At 43.7% G+C, this 17,928-nt stretch overlaps 1 long non-coding RNA gene across 1 annotated transcript in view; it reads left to right on the forward strand.

Moving 5' to 3' along the window:
• LOC148512101 (uncharacterized) overlaps positions 1 to 16,398 on the forward strand; it is a 31,763-nt gene extending 15,365 nt beyond the window's left edge. Inside the window, exon 3 of the long non-coding RNA XR_015880192.1 lies at positions 16,171 to 16,398. This is a non-coding gene — a long non-coding RNA (uncharacterized LOC148512101). The remainder of the gene's footprint in view (positions 1 to 16,170) is intronic.
• Positions 16,399 to 17,928: the final 1,530 nt, after the last annotated feature.

Genomic DNA, 17,928 nt, shown 5'->3' on the forward strand with positions numbered 1-17,928 from the left:
CTTTCATCAGATAGGAGTGTGCCTTATTAATGCACCATTTTCTATTGGACTGCCGGTAAATATACAGTATGCTGGTTTTGTTGCTACATTATATATAGATTGAATTTACTGACTTGCAAATTATGCTTTGACATCTGCAGATATACACAGCCCTGTGGTTACTTATTAATTGCATGATTAGTTACTTTTAATAAATTGTTACTGAATTGCACGTTTGTTTCAGTACATTCTTTCAATTCATACAATATTGTTGACAGCGCTGTGAGTATTCCTTTGTCTTGTTCTTAGCGGAATCGCTTCATTTCAGGTTCTCCTAAAGTTTCTCAAGCTGCTTTTCCAATAGTCTAATTAGGGGAATCACCTGACTCAAGCTGGCAGTGTCTGAACTCACTTCACAGGTGACTACTTCGAAGGGTTTCAGCACTTTGCACAACACGGAAAGTATTCTCCCTATGTCATGACTAGTTGTGTAGCTTTGAATGGCTTTTTTGCTGTTCCTCCTTCCGCTGAAGCATATAAAGGGTGGAATTCCACCTTGTTACTCCCTCCTTGCTTCAGGTGATGGCAAGGTAAATGAAACTGTTCTTGTAGGTGCTACAATCTTCTAACCCTTTCCATTAGGTACAAAATGCTCTGCTCCTGGACTTGCCTCATAATTTATGTTTGCAGCCACCTGTGTTGAAACACCCTTCTCATCAGTTAACTAGTTCAACACAGGTGACTGCAATCATAAATTAGGTGAGAAGTCCAGGAGCAGAGCATTGTGTACCTGATGGGAGGGGTCATGTTGGAGGGTAGGCAGCACCACTGTGTGTCTACTATAATAATTCTTGCACTATAAAAATAATAATCAATGATTTGCTATCTGCCTGTACTGTATATCTAGCTTGGCCAATGTTAACACTACATTCAGTGTTTAACACTAAGGGGACTGGACTGGACACAGCACAGCAGCAGCCACTGGAGGTGGAGAGGCTGGACACAGCAGCTACTGGTTGCAGGGAGTGGATGGACAAAGGAGCAGCCTCTGGACACAGGGAGTGGAATGACACAGCAGCAGCCTCTGGACACAGGGAGTGGACACAGCACAGCAGCAGCCACTGGAGGTGGAGAGGATGATCACTGCACAGAAGCCACTGGACACATTAACATAGACTGGAGTCAGTGTGAAATGGCGCCCGAATCACCACGGAAGTTTCTTATATAGAATCCAAAACCCGTGAGAATCCGACTTTGGGATGATGATTTTTTGCCTCCATTTGGAATCAGAGCTGCCACTCTGATTCACTCGGATCGTCGAGGTTCGGGTGGTCTCAGTTTTCAGAAAACTGAGCCGGCACATCTCTAGTATAAATATAAAGGAACCGAACAGCAATAAAAAATATCACCGAACTATACAATATAAATAAAAGAATTGTGCAAATTTCAATCAAAATGTTAAACAAATGTAGTGCAAAACTTGAGTAAAATACTTAGGGGGTCCACATTCCAACTCACTGTGGATTCCAGAGCAATTCATCATTGCTCCGGCGCGGTGACAGCTGTCCCGCGAGCGGCTTCACTGCTCCTTTTCGGAGCAGTGAATCTTTTCACTGCTCCTTTTCGGAGCAGTGATGGGAGTGCGCATGCGCGACCTACAGGTCACGCCTGCGCACAAAGGTCTGGCGGAAGAGCCGGACAGGGGCAGAGGGATCTGAAAGGATCCCTCTTTGCGACCCCTTAGGGAAGTAGTAGGTATCAGGAGCATTCGCCATCTGCAGATGGCGAATGCCCCCGCACTCAAACTCCAAAAATATTATATTTTTGGAGCTTGGTGAATTCTGTCTTCATAACAGTGTATGGGAACAGCGGGCTCTGCCAGAGGAAGGTAAGCAGGAGATATCTGTGATATCTCCTTCTGTACCTTTGTGATGAATGGTCTGAAAACCTAATTTGTACAATTGCAGGTGAAAATGTTCATTTTCACCTGCTTTTGTAAAAATGAAGTGATGATGAATATGCCCCATGATGTTGATTTACTGTAGTTTTGTTTTACAGCCTTACTCCCCTTGGATTTCTTGCAGCAAAGTAATTTATCACAACATCATATGATAGTTGTTTATGACCCATAGGAGTGCTTGATTCAGAGTTTTATGCAACACTGATGTTTTCCCAAATGGAGCAATCTGTTTCCACTGCGCATGTGTCAAGGTACTTTACTGTAGTCGCACACTGCGAGTCTTTAATAGGAATGCGCTTGACAGGCAGGGAGCATTTGAGGAGGCAACAGGAAGTGTCAACTTAAAATGCACGTGTGCCTCAACGATTTCAGGGACGTGTCACTGTTGCAGACAACTTCAAAGGCTCAGGTGGGTGTCTCAGCACAAGTCTCGGCCGCTGCTGCATTAGAATATGGTAGACAATTATATGCTGTGGTCTGGGGACCCTAAACCTCTGGGCCCCATAGCAGTGACACCCCCTGCACCGACTATAGTTACACCCATGGTCATAAGCGTCTCTACAGACACTTTCTCCCACCTCTTCATATATGATACTCAATTTTCACTTACCCCTTAGGTGTTCCTCCCATCTCTTTCTTCCTCTTCTTTCTTCTTTTAGGAGTCTGGCAGAGGACACAATATTGTGATTAATTTGTCCCCATTTTAACATATCTATTACATCTCTATCTCTCTCCACACACACATACAAAACAGAAATACATATCTATATATATAAAAGAAGAAGTTTGTTTGTTGGCGAATGTCTTACACAACTCTCAAGATAAAGCTGCCAATTCTTACATAGTTATTTAGTATAGAAAAAGTAAGCTATTAGATCACATAGCGACAGAGTGACAAATCTTATATATAAATTTCATTTGTTTGTTTGTATGTTTGTCTGTCCGGTTATGCATTCGGACACCCCTGCACAGATTGAGATGAAACCAACGCGAGGTGGTCCAGTTAGATCCTGGCCAGGTTTTAGAGGGGTTAGGGTCCTGGTCGGACCTCCCGTTGCCTTAACCCTCTAGAATGTCTTCTGGGATTCAATGTTACCAATCTGTGGAGTTTTCATCCAAATCCATCCAGTGGAAGGCTCAGAAACAGGCTCCCTGGGTCAAGGTTCTGCCCAGCGTACACAGAGCGGTCCGACCAGGACCCTAATCCCACTAAAACCTAGCCAGGATCCAACTGGACCGCTTCGCGTTGGTTTCATCCCAATCAGTGCAGGGGTATCCGAATGCATAACTGGACAGACAAACATACACACAAGCAGACCAGTTAATTTTATATATAAGATTTGTTGCTCTGTCGCGTTGCTGCTATGTAGTCTAATAACTCACTTTTTCAATACTAAATTACTATGTAAGATTTGGCAGCTTTACCTTGAGAGCTGTGGAAGATATTTGCCAACAAGCAAACTTATTTCTTATATATATATATATATATATATATATATAAATATGTATATTATATATAATTATTAGTAATAATATCTGAAAACATTGTGGTATTAATAATAGTTAGGGAGATTTCGGGCTTTGCACGTGCTGAGCATTAGCTGGCATTGGGGCATCATGTAATGGGATATCTTGTCTGTTTTTAACAAAGGGTAATGTTATAGCACATTATTACAGATGTCATTGTAATCAACAGAATAATCAGCAATAAGTTGACATAAATTATCCGTTGATTCAATCCGCTTATTTTTAGTTCTCATTTGGCCTGATACCAATTAATTTGCCCTCTTACATGCTGCTTCAATAATATGTTTAGAGAATTCTTTTAACAAATATGTTTGTCAGAGCTCCTATGCTCTAAATTTAAATTCCTTCCATTCTGACCCACCCCTCCTAAGCTGTCAAACTAGAATAGAACTTATTCTGTGAACCCAACGAGTTTGATACATACAGTATATTAGAGCTGCCAAACTACTCTGCAATGAGTTGGGATTATTGCAGGCAGCACTGGGCGGCTATGATGTTTTCTTGGACCATTAGAGATACAGTTTAAAAATTAATGACTAGAATATAGCTCTCAATGTACCATATAGAAATTAATGGGCTGATGGTGGTAGGAAAATAATGGGTTATGAGAGCTGTCAAAAAGGACATCTGCTTCCAGCACTTTTACAGTACTTGCAATGAGCTATTGTGAGTACAATTAAAGAAGAGGAAGGCAGTGTTTCATGGCCGCCATGAGGATCATGGCCCCATGCTAATAACCTGTCTGCCATCTCCCAGGCCCGGGAGCATAAATCTTCGGGCCCGGTACACTCGTGCTTTTGGGGATCACCCATCCCTCAATAGCAGCAATGCTCATTTCGCTATCTCCATTTCAAGATGGTGATAGCAAGACAGTGAAAGAAAAAATTCTTTACTTACATAAAGCATTTTATTCTATGTGTAATTTTATTAAAATATTTGAAATTAAAATTTTTAAATATTGAGATTTTACTCAAAAGTCTAAAATACAGTCAGAGATGTAACTAGAGTTGATGGCACTTAGGGCCTTATTCAGAGCCGGACGCAAATGGCCGATCATACGTTCGGCGTAGGTGCCGAAATATGTAAATTTAAGCGCTCGCACGTAATTTCGAACGCACCAAAAAATCCACCCCAAAGACTACTGACCCCTCCTCTACCTAACGAGCGAGCCAAATAGTGAGCGTACATCCCCCAATGTGGCCTGCAGGGAACGCACGCACAAGTACAAACCGGAAGAGGGCCTGTCAGATTCCGATTACCTGCTCGTTTATTCTGCCTACCTCCCTCAATCGTATCATGGCAATCAATATATCAATGAGCTTAATTGCTCTTCACATGTTTTTTTTTTTTTTTTTGACATGCAATAAACTTTACTCTTGTCCGTGTTTGTGTTTACCCGCAGAATACGTACGGCTTAAACATTCGCTTTCAATTGTCAAAATACATGTTTGAGCCAATTATCCATTTGCTTTCTGTGTTTTTACCCACGCATATTTTACTGGGTTCATTTCTTTATTTAAATTAGCTTACGCATGTCACTGCATCAAGCCTATCATAACTCTCAATAGATTTTTGGCCCTGTCGAACACATGACTCATATACTAACCAATAGAATGGGTCCTGTTAATTACCCAAATACATTAGCCAATCAAAATTATTTTCTGGTCTTTATTAAAACTGTTTTATTAAAAATACACCATTGCCATCATGAGAGCCTCTGAATTCACCAAGCACGAGCTCCTGGTATTAACAGAGGTGATGGACAGGCGGATCACCAGCCAGCCTCCCCCCATCACCAATTGTGAAAAGCGTTCCGCATATGCGGAGGTACGTGGACGCCTGCGTTCTTTCGGCTCACGCCGCCAGATCGGCCAGCTGGAGCGCAGGTGGTCCGACCTTCAACGGCGGACGCCCCGCTTGCTGGCATGCTTTCGCATGCAGATAGAAAGTAAGTTTTCATGTATGGCCTGTTTATTCTTTGTACTCATATCTGCATGTGCATGTTTTCTTGTATGGCCTGTTTATTCTTTGTACTCATATCTGCATGTGCATGTTTTCATGTATGGCCTGTTTATTCTTTGTACTCATATCTGCATGTGCATGTTTTCATGTATGGCCTGTTTATTCTTTGTACTCATATCTGCATGTGCATGTTTTCATGTATGGCCTGTTTATTCTTTGTACTCATATCTGCATGTGCATGTTTTCATGTATGGCCTGTTTATTCTTTGTACTCATATCTGCATGTGCATGTTTTCATGTATGGCCTGTTTATTCTTTGTACTCATATCTGCATGTGCATGTTTTCATGTATGGCCTGTTTATTCTTTGTACTCATATCTGCATGTGCATGTTTTCATGTATGGCCTGTTTATTCTTTGTACTCATATCTGCATGTGCATGTTTTCATTTTTTGGGGTTCAACAATTAGCGTTTAACAAGGTGATGTTCTAAACTAACCTCAATTTGTTTTCCATCATTTAGGGGCAGAGCGAAGACTACGGCGTCATCGCCATCAAAGACGGCGCTCTCGTCCCCTCTCCCCAACCCCCAGCCAAACCTCCTCTCCCAAAAAATACCCAGAATTCCCCCTCCTCTCCAGCCTGCCCAGACCCTGTCGCCCATCCCTCTGTGCTACTTCCCCTCCATCCCAATTCCCCCTCCCCTCAAACCACCCCTCTCTTGACCACCCCATCCCCGGAATCGGTCATCACCCCTCCCACCTCCTTGGGAAATTTGGCCACCTCCGAGGAGGACGAGGGAGTTGTTTCGGGGCCAGCCGTCATTCAGAATGGTATGTTTCCCTTTTATCCTTTTTTGTTGTTTAAAATATGTTGATCTAATCCTGTGTCTGACCCTTTTCCTTTTTTTGGTTTGCCAATAGTTTTGTTATATATCTGTTTGTATTTACATTTTACAGCTGATTTCCCCATACACATATCCCACATGGCAAAACAGTCAAACTTGTCTGTCTGTTTTTTTTTTTTTTTTTATGGTTTTTTGTGTGTCCATTTTTTTGGGCTTCTGGGTTTTGTTAAAAATGTGCTTTTGGTCACACTATTGTCATTTTTTGATAACTCTCTTTTGCTTGTGTTTTTTGGGAGATTCTTAAATTATGTAGTAAGCCCCACAATTTTCTAACCCACAGAGGACCAGAGGCGTTTGGCGGACCTAGCCGGGTGCGTACAAGTGATGCGGGGCCACGTGATCGGCCTGCTGGTGGTCCTGGATCGTATGGCAGGGATCCTGCGTCCCTAATTTTTTAATTTTATACGCAAATTAGTTTTCATAATTAAAAAGTTACATTTTGAGTTCAGTCTCATTCCTTGTCTCCAAATCTTAGATTGTTTACACTTACATAAGTAGACTCTTGCAGCAAGTATTTTCAACTAATGTCACTAAGATTGTGTGTTGTTGATTTTTAGAAAACAGGCACATGAAACAGCTAACACTAACAATCGGTTTGGGGCATTTTTTTGGTTTTCCTTTTTTCACTTTGTAAATTTTACATGTTCCAATTTTGGGGGAAACCTGCTTAGGTCGAGATTCCAAAGCATACTGATTCTACATAATACATTTTGGTGTTGGTTTGGACCCAGAAAGCATAGTTTAATAATGTGCAAATTGCGACATTACAGGATTAACCCTTAAGCAAATTTAACGTGGGTGAACCTGGTTACACTTGTAATGTTCAAGAAAATTTTTGGAATTACAAAAGCAAAGAATTTATTCACCACATAAATAAAAAACCAAAGTGTTGGCTCACAAACAATACACACAGTGATAACAAAATGTAAAAACCATCAAACATCATAAGAAAAAATTAAAGATAAATCAAAAACTGGTTGACGAATGAGCATTCCACCATGATTCCACAAATGTTGCGTTTCAATATTGGGTCCAGAATATATATCCAATGTGTCCCCATGAAGGTTTGTTTTGGGTAGCAAAAGTCCAAAAGATTATGAAATCAAACAGAAGATGGGAAATAATAAACAAATTAATTAGATGGTCTCCAAAAATCCATACCACATTGTGTCAAAGAACTTCTTTTGTGCCAATAATTACCTAAAATATCTGGCCACCACATCATCGCGTATGGCCCCCCCACATACTGACCTCCGACCAACCTCGGGGGGGGCCATCCTCAGGCAAGGCATCCTCTGGCTGCATTGGGACACCACTCCTTATGGCGATATTGTGAAATATCCCACACAGGACCACAATTTTCGAAACCATATCCGGCAAATACATGAGCTCGCCACCAGAGCGGTGGAGGCATCTGAATCGGCCTTTTAAAAGGCCGATACAGCGCTCCACCACTTGCCTGGTGGCTGTAAGTGCGGAATTAAAATTACTTTGTGGCCCTGGTGTGGGAGCCAAATAAGGAGTGAGCAGCCAGGGCGTGCAAGGGTAGCCACTGTCTCCTGTGAAAAAGAAGTGACAACATCAGGAACACTGTGTATCAAGCTTAACATTGTTATGTACTAAATATCTCCACTTACCCAGAAGCCACGCATCACCAGCTTGTAGGTTGTCTAATTTTTGCCATATCCCTGATTGCCGGATGACGAATGAGTCATGTGCACTCCCGGGTAATTTTGCATTCAGGGACAGGATCTGGAGGGAGGCATCACATACCACCATTACATATATTGAGTGATAGTGTTTGCGGTTCCTAAAAATGGCCTCCAGCCATGCTGGAGGCTGAAGTGGTATGTGAGTACCATCCACAACCCCCATGATGTGTGGGAAGCCAGCTATTTGGTAAAAATTGGCCTTCGCCACACTAAGGGCACCCATATCCAAAGGCATTTTAATAAAATGATGGAGGTGCTTGAAAAGGGCCTCCATCACTGCCCTCAGGATCCTGGAAAAGGAGGATTGGGAGATTCTCGCAACTATTCCCACCGTGGTTTGAAAGGATCCTGAGGCACAGAAATGTAACACCGCCATAAATTGCGTAAGTGGTGGTATTGCTGTAGGACTGTCAATTTGCCGCTCAAGATCACTCTCTATTAATGAGAGAGTGTCTATGATGATTTTGGGCGGAAGACGGTAGCGTCTTAACACCTCATCATCGGGCATTCCAAAAAGGGTGACACGTGCTCGATATATCTGGGGCCTTGCACGCCTACGATGCCTACGCCTGGGACGAGATTGAGGTTGGTCGGCTTCCGGGAGCATGGCCACAACAATCCGACCAAGATCAACCTGAAATGGCAAGAATTGAATGTAAGGTTTGTTTGCCCCCAAAAAACCTCAAAAATACTTATTTTTGCGATACAATCCAATGATGCTTACATGACGGGGTATTGTCGTGATTTACCAAGCCTAAAAAAATAAAAACCCGAACAATGAAAAAATTTTGGGTGGCCATTTAGGATTCAAAATTGGGTAAAAGACAAAACATAAAAGGGGATAAACACACATTTCTCCAAAGATCAAAACGACAGTGCGCAGACTTCCACAATTTGGGACCCAAAAAACAAAGAAGATTGCTAACGGTAAATCTCAACCAATTTAACTACAGAAAAGAAGCAGACAAAAATGCGCTAATTAGTTCGCAATTACAATACAGAAAAGAAGCAGACAAAAATGCGCTAATTAGTTCGCAATTAAAATACAGAAAAGAAGCAGACAAAAATGCGCTAATTAGTTCAGACATTTAGGAAACACAAAACCAAAGGTAAAAACTGTAAGGTGAACAAAAGTTGCGAAAAAAATGACATGAACATTTAATAAACAAGTGAAAATCCAAACTTACCAATACAGGATATACAAGTCACCGGAGAAAAAGGTCGTTGGGGCAGAGCCAAAAGAAACCTACCAAAGGATAATTGTGAAAAAATTAGAGAACAAAATTTTAAAAAAAGAAGCATAGCCAAATTGAACAAAAGGAAGACGGCAAAAAACTTTCCAAAAAAATACACGACAAATAAAAGAACCACACCAAAAAAAGCGAACGGAAAGATAAACTCCAAAAAAACGCACAGAAAAAAACGCCAAACACCGCCAAATAAAATTCCCGCCAACAATCCACTCCGACCAACGTAACCTCCAACAACCAACACCCGCCACCTAGACTCGAGACGGCCAAAGCCATAAACAGTGTTTATTTTCCCACTCAAATTAAGGAGGGATCATAGGAACGCACAATCAATGATGCGGCCGAAAAATAAGGACGCATGTATAAATACGTCACGACCAAAAAAAAATGGTCTGGTGTATTTTTTGTTTTGATATAAGAAATGGCTACAGACCAGCCAAACAATGGCCAAGAGGCGGCCGGTAAGTTTTTCAGGCATTTCCAAACAAGGATTATTTTGAAACATAATATAGTGAAAGTTTGCACGCTACAATTTCTCAATTTTTTTGAAAATAGGTGTGGAGGATGACATGGAAGAGGCTGCTGGGCCCAGTATTCCGGGCAAAGCAGGGAAAAAGAAAAGGCAGCCACAATTCACAAGAAAGGAGATGGAGGTTTTGGTTCAGAAGTGTGTGGACATCCTGCCACAGGCAGACAGGAATATGGGTGCAAGCCAGAAGTGGAGAATGTGGGAGGAAATAGCCAGTGCTGTCAATAGGGTGGGTGATTATGTCCATCTAGCCCGGGTTGTCAAACGGCGGTAAGTAAAAACTTGACCCCCCTAAAAAAAAAATAATGAAATAATGCAGGAATAATGGCTACTTTTTCACCCACAGATGGCAAGACTTCAAATATCGCCTGAAACAAAAAATGGCGCACACGGCTAGGCATGCAAGGGGGACAGGTGGGGGTCCCACCCCTGTGTCATTGGAGTTTAATGATTTGGAAGAGCTGGCACAGGGGTGTGTGCAGGATGTGGAGGTGTTTGGTGTGTCCAACATGGATACGGACATGCCAGACTTTGCGGCTCCTCATGTTGTCCCAGGTAAATGTTGTGATGTAACCAACTCGGAAATGTTATTGTGACAATATGTAGATTGTAATGTTCCTTTTTTCTCACAGAGACACAGGCGGATGAGTCTGCTCCAGAGGGGAGCCTTGGCCGCAGAATTTCTGCTGGCTCTGCAGGGGAGGAACCAGTACATCCGGCTAAGGACCCTGCAGAAGCCAGTCCTGGGCAATCCCCCTCGCAGGCAGTGGCACTCCTCACAGAACTCAATTTTAAATCGGATTCACATACGGAGATTCTGCAGAGGATGGACGCCAGTCTGCTACGGGTGGCTGAGGCCCTGGAGCAAAATGCGGCGGCCAACGTGACCATTGGTCAGGCCCTGGCTGAAAATACCAGGGCCAACATCAGAATCGCCAATGCCCTGGAGCAGCTCGTTCGTCAGCACATGGTGGAGCCGACCTCCCTTCCTGCCGGAACATCAGGATCCTCCATCTCTGGCACAACAACAGCCATTCCTCCAAATGTGCCTAGCCCTGTGCCTAGTCCAGAGGCCACAACATCTGCCTCTGGACAGGCCAGCCAGAGGACATCCCGGAGCCGGTCTGGCGCCCACCCTACCCCAGCCAAACTGATAAAGAAACGATGACAGCACTGGCTACTTTGCCCACACACCTTCTGTGCTTGCCTCATATTCCTTTCTGGCCAAAACTTCCCTCTCCTTTCTTGTGAATTGTTTTTAATTTTTTTTTCGTTTGTGTGCAAAAAATATAATTTAATCCAAAAATATGTGTCAAATATTAGTGGGTAACAAGGACCCCAAAAATGTACATGACAATGCACATGATTTGTTTAAAAATGTGTTTGGCAAATAAAACCTACAATTGTTCTCAACTGTATTGTGACATTAATTGACAATTGTTTTATAGTTAATTCTGGCCCACAAGGGAAAAACGAAATATGAGTTTGGGACTTTCAAAAAATCAAGGGTTAAAACAAAATGTTACTTTAAAAAACACTTTGGAATAAATGTTAAAAAAAGAAATACCAATGCAAAAGGTTACAATACACACAAAGATGAATACAATATTGTTACAAAATGCAAAAATACTAACCAAATTGTAAAATACATTACTACCAAAAAACGCTAATTGATTGTGTAATCCTGAAATTAGCAGCCGAGTTTTTCAGCTGCGTACGGTTTTGTGCTATTACAAAGTGGAAAAAACAAAACAAGCTGGTTTTCAATCCAAATTTGATTGTTTATCTGACAAGCCGTGATAAATCGATGAAACATCGTGGAGGCCCGGGCAAAAGGACAAGGCCATCGCCATTGTGGTCGAGTAATCCAGACCCTAAGCTGTGCGAGCAGTTTGAACGGAAAGAGGATCAGCCAGTGACGTATGAGTTGGTACGAACACATTGGACGTTCGCATGAGCTAATTTATGTACGCCCCAAAAACGCCTCGCCACGCCTGCGTTTTTCCATCTCCACCCCCGTCACCGCCCAAAAACGGCCTGTTCTGTCAATCACATTTGACATGTCACTTCCTGTTCGCAATTTGCCGAACGAGTGAAAAAAACCTCACAATCTGCCGTACGCACATGTGCAGTGTTACACCGGCGCTTGCGCGGTGTCACAACATCGGAACGCAACAAGTGTACTGCTGTTAACGAACGGCTCTGAATGAGGGCCTTAAGTCCTAGTAAAAAAAAATGGTGCCCCTTGAAAACTGTCTTTTTTAAATTGTGGCTGAATTCTAATATTGGTGCTGTAATAAACACGCAGGAAACACAAGTTAGAGAATTGTATCGGATGGCGAAACATCAATTCGGCGGTGAAGAATACCATATTCATTATCTCTTGGTGTTGAAAAATGGAAATTTGAAGACATCGCCCAGGTTTTGGGGCACCCAAACCATGAAGGTGGACTACACATAGGGCCATATTAAATTGTCCATGAGATTTTCAAAAACCTCACGCCACAAGATTATTAAGTGTTTTATTTTTCCCTCGGGGTGTGAGGTTTTTTTTGCGCAGCTTTTGAGAAGATTCCAATTAGCTTAATTAGTCCATAATGACTTATGTTCTGGCAGCCCTGTCCTCCTCAGGATGTGGTCATAATACCGACTGTCGGGATGCCGGCCCTAGAATTCCGACACCTGTCAGAATCCCAGCGCCGGCATCCTGACCGCCAGCATCCCGAAAGTAAGTACTGGGGTTAGGGAGAGGTTTAGGGTTAGGCACTAGGGGGAGGATTGGGTTTAGGGTGCGGGGGGGGGAGAGTTTAGTTTTAGGTACTAGGGGGAGGTTAGATTTAGGCAGCGGAGAGGTAGAGTTAGGGAGAGGGTTAGGATACCAACAGGTGTCTGTATCCTAACCCTGTTGGGATGCCAGTGTTGGGATTCTGACCACCGGGATCCCGACCGCCAGCATGCCGTACCCAACCCCTCCTCCTCCTCCACCACCCCAACATGTTTAAGTCTTCCTATATCTTCTTCCTGAGCACCCATGACTCTGTAAGTACTTCTGTGTGTGTGCTGCTGTTGGCTGTGTGTTTTCTGCTGTCTGTGTGTTTGCTGCTGTTGTCTGTTTGCTGCTGTTGTTTGTGTGTGTGCTGCTGGTGACTGTGTGTTTGATGCTGGTGACTGTGTGTTTGCTGCTGTTGTCTGTTTGTTTGCTGCTGTTGTTTGTGTGTGTGCTGCTGGTGACTGTGTGTTTGATGCTGGTGACTGTGTGTTTGCTGCTGTTGTCTGTTTGCTTGCTGCTGTTGTTTGTGTGTGCTGCTGGTGACTGTGTGTTTGATGCTGGTGACTCTGTATTTGCTGCTAGTGTCTGTGTGTGGGGTGCTGCTTCTGTGTGTGTTTGGGGTGCTGCTAATGTGTGACCACCTATTGACTGTACCTAGACTTGCCCTCTCCCCCCAGTTCCCCCTTTGTGCAGAGCATATGAGCTATGTCTGAGGGAGGTTATGAGAGCTGGGGAGTGGGGCAGTGCAGCCGGTAATCGCGGGCAGCAGGTTGAATTTATAATTTTTTACCGCCATTTTTAAAAAATTGAATACCCCGGCTTTTGAGAGCTTGCATAACTGTGGTATTTGAAAAAATGTAGACCACCCTATTTCATGCCAACGACTAGTGCTCGAGCCTGCTTTACCTTCCATGAAAGACACACCCCTGCTAATATAGTAGTTATTTTACAGTATGAGGTCTTTGGCCACACAACAAACCAGGAAGTACCCCTGGGGATGCGCTTCCTCCACCTATTCAAAAACATTTAAATATGTTGTGTGACAAAACCAAATTATTATTGCATGTGTTAGTACACCAAGCCTGATCTGTCCAACTCCTCATATAATGACATACAGTACAAGACTTTGCACACATTTTCCATCTGCAGATGTTGACATCTACAAATGCAGATCCATATGTTCCATAAAGCAGGCACTTCTGCACAAAAATAGGTATGTGGGAGCAGAGTTTTTTGCATGATCATTATGTGTCCTTAGTGACACCATTTTGGTAAAGCACTAAGCAGTTAGCATCCGTTTGGATTTTGTCCTGATGTAGAGTTTAGACAAAAACACATATTTTTTTTCTGAATAGAAGAGTAGATGGGGCTGACAATACAGCTGCCCTGCCATTGTCATTTGTTGTGTGATATTCATTTCCTGTATTCTCACAGAATTGTTCATTTGTATTAGATGAGTTCTTGAATAGCTAATCATCAGCTGCAACAATCTTTAGCATCTGCAGTACATATTCCCACACATTATTCAGCCCTGACACTTGTGGACTTCAGTAAATATTTTTAAAATATATCATATGAGGAAGGCCAAACTTGCTTACTGGCTTTATTACATTCAGCAAAAATTCTACTTAATTCTTCTCATTCTTCTGTTTTTTGCATGTTCTGGTAACCTACATTAAGTGGGTGGCATAGAGCAAAGTGTAGCCAAATTCTGAACACTTACAGCCCAGAATATAAGGACACGGGTGTACTGATCCAGTGGGAGTGGTTGTCTATATTAGCAGAGGGATGATGGTGCTAGAAGCAAATGGGGGGGGGGACGCGGGGTCACAGACTGAGTTCTATGCAAGTTCCTCTGAGGGCAAATCTGTAATGTGCAGACTCTGGGGGTGATTCAGCTTGGGACGGATTTGCAAAGCTGCACGCAAGCGGCCTTGCAATTCCGACCTTGCAAATATGCAAATGTAGGAGGAGGTGTATGATACCCTAACCATCGCAACCATCTGTGGACGGTGCCGGGTCACCAGCCAGCCAAGTAAGCCTCAGCTTACTCAGGCTGGCCGGCTTGCATGGTCAGGAAACTGTGCCTGTGGGCATAGCCCCTGGCCTTGCCACTCCCAGGAAATGGGGAAGACCCGCCCCCACCCCGCCCTTTAAACGCCCCTGCCCAGTGTCATAACTAAGGGGGGGTTGGATGGATGGGCTACATGCCCTGGGCGCTGTTGGACCCTAGGTCTGTGGTAAGTGTGTAGTGTGGACCACAGTGAGTGCAATCCGCATTACACAGTAAAACAAACACACTGCTGCCGGCACCGGGTACTACCCAGCGGCGGTTTTTATGTTTTAGCAGCCAATGAGAGTCAGACAAACTCTCATTGGCTGCTACACCCAGGGCCGGCTCCCGCACTGCGTGAAGGGAGAGACGTCATGTTTTCTCTCCCATAGTGCCAAACAGAAGGACAGAGGAGTGGACAGTGGCGGGCACAGGAGTGGGGATTCAGGTAAGTGTAATTTTGTCTGTCTGTGTGTGCCTGCGTTTTTTATGTGTAAAAGGCACTACTACTGGGGGCACTGTATATTGGACACTGCATAGGGGGCACTATACAAGGGCACTATGTAAAGCACACGCACATTGGGGTGGGGAAAGCACTCGATTTTTTATCTTGCTCTGGGCTCCAAATACCCTCATTATATCACTGCCTCTGCCTGTCAATCAAACAGAGGCATAGAAGGGGCTGCGTGCGATTATGCAGGACCTGTTCTGCACATTCCCCAAATGGGTTTTGCACATGCGCAGATTCCCGATAATCGGGAATCTGCGTTCAGCATCACACTTGTGTGCAATGCTGAATTAGCCCCCCTGTCAGGCTGTTTCAAGAACACTGTGGTGTTAAACGTACCTCTATAGGAAACAAAGCTCATATAAATTAGTTTAATCAATGTTGTTCCTTAACCTTTGTGTTTTATGGTGGAGATACTGTCAGGGGCCCTTTATTATGGTGAAGATACAGTTTGGTAACAAACTTAATTAATGTAGAATTGTGGTCAAATCTCAGGAAATACTGTAGCAGTTTTTGGATCATTATTAACTATTTTGTCCATTTACCATATGGGTACTACAGATATCAGATATTTTTGTAAGCAGTCCCCATAGCTTTTCTATGTGAACTGTGAAAATGGTCAATTTAACAAGTTATGAAACCTTAGCCTTTCAGAGCTGACACCTGATATCAAAATCCATCTAGAAGGTGGTAGCCATTATAGCCTATAGGATATCTCTTTACAATTTTTTTTGTTGGAGAGGGATCTTGGGATCCCTACTTGCTAGCCTATATTTGCACATGTGAGGCCACACATGCAAAATACTGTAAGTAAGTTGGTTTTGAACCCAGCAGTAATGTGATTGTGTAAGCTATCACCTTACTTTCACTCTTCAACAGGACTTTCTTATTTTGTAGCCACTCTATCAGAATAATAATGTTAATACATATATTATACATATATTATTGTTGTCATATAACTGCATTAAGCTAATTTGGGAAGGTTCATAAATAGACTCCTCGGTTTTATTGCAGGATGAAAAGCATTGTGTGACCTCCAATAGATTTATGGCTGCTATCTTCAATAACCCTAAACCTAACAAACAAACAGAGCTTGCATCAGGGAGTGAAAGAACACTCATCTTGAAAAAAGGCGCCTCACACATTGTATGCAGTATCCCATCCATTCTATATGCTATCCATTTGCCCTTAGTGACCCGGGCCCATCTTTTGCAGGACAATAGGAATCTGCATAATATTACCACCTGGAGGTATGGGCTTACTGCTATTTATTTTATATATGTTTTTATACATTTTTATTTATAATAAATAGCTATTTTTCATGGTACTGGATGGCGGCCTTTTCTTTTACCTTGTCCTATCATGACTTGAAAGTCCCGACCACAGGCCGAGGATTTTGAAGCCAAATATACCTTTATGTGCCCATACATCGCCAATACAAGTAAGCATACATGTAAGAAACTCCACACAAGATTTATCCTCATTCACACCTGGGTGATTCTGAGTTGGGATCATATAAAGCCGGGAGAAGATCTTCATAGACCACCATATTCTCCTCATATTCACATCCCCGGGTGGCTACATCATACAGTGATGTTATTACACTATATTGTGCTTCCCATTTATTTTATATAATGGAGAATTACCATAACTGGAGGCAGTGGCATAACTATAAATTTTGCTCCCCCCTGCCAATATTTTTTCTGTTGCCCCCCCCCCATATAACCCCCCCTCGGCATTTTGGTAAAATAATTAAATAATTACAGGGCCATTTATAAGCAATTTGGCCCCCAGTGCAAAAGTAAAAAATTTGCTCCCACCCCCCCTAGACAGTTTACAGTATACAGTAGTGCCCTTATACAGTGCCCCCAGAAGTGGTCCCCCTATCAGTGCCCCAGGTAGTCATCCCCCTATGCAGTGCCCCTTATATAATGCCCTCAGTAGTAGACCCCCTTAAATAGTGACCCCAGTACTAACCCCCCAGCAGTGCCCCCAGTAGTAGTAGTCCTCCCCCAGCAATGCCCCCAGTAGTAGTGGTCCCACCAGTGCAGTGCCCCCAGTAGTGGTCCCACCAGTGCAGTGCCCCCAGTAGTGGTCCCACCAGTGCCTCCAGTAGTAGTCCACACCAGCAATGCCCCCAGTAGTAGTCCCCCCACCAGCAATGTCCCCAGTAGTAGTTCCACCCCTGCAATACCCCCAGTAGTAGTCCCCCCCAGCAATGCCCCCAGTAGTAGTCCTCCCTCCCAGCAATGCCCCCAGTAGTAGTCCCCCCCAGCAATGCCCCCAGTAGTAGTCCTCCCTCCCAGCAATGGCCCCAGTAGTAGTCCTCCCTCCCAGCAATGCCCCCAGTAGTAGTAAGCAACCCCCCCAGCAATGCCCCCAGTAGTAGTAAACAACCCCCCACAGCAATGCCCCCAGTAGTAGTAGTAGTAAATAACCCCCCCAGCAATGCCCCCAGTAGTAGTAGTAGTAAACAACCCCAGCAATGCCCCCAGTAGTAGTCCCCCCTCCCAGCAATGCCCCCAGTAGTAGTAGTAAACAACCCCCCCTAGCAATGCCCCCAGTAGTAGTAGTAAACAACCCCCCCAGCAATGCCCCCAGTAGTAGTAAACAACCCCCCCCGCCAGACAGACACACAAAATCCACTTACCTTGATCAACGCTCCGGCATCGGCTCCTCCGTACGGCGTCCTCCTGGGCAGGCCCACTCTGCATGATGGGAGAGACGTCATGACATCTCTCCCATCATCGCCCACTGTGGAACCAGAAGAGC

Source organism: Taudactylus pleione, unplaced genomic scaffold (assembly GCF_031769625.1).
Source record: "Taudactylus pleione unplaced genomic scaffold, aTauple2 ptg000282l, whole genome shotgun sequence".
Taxonomy (NCBI): Eukaryota; Metazoa; Chordata; class Amphibia; order Anura; family Myobatrachidae; genus Taudactylus; species Taudactylus pleione.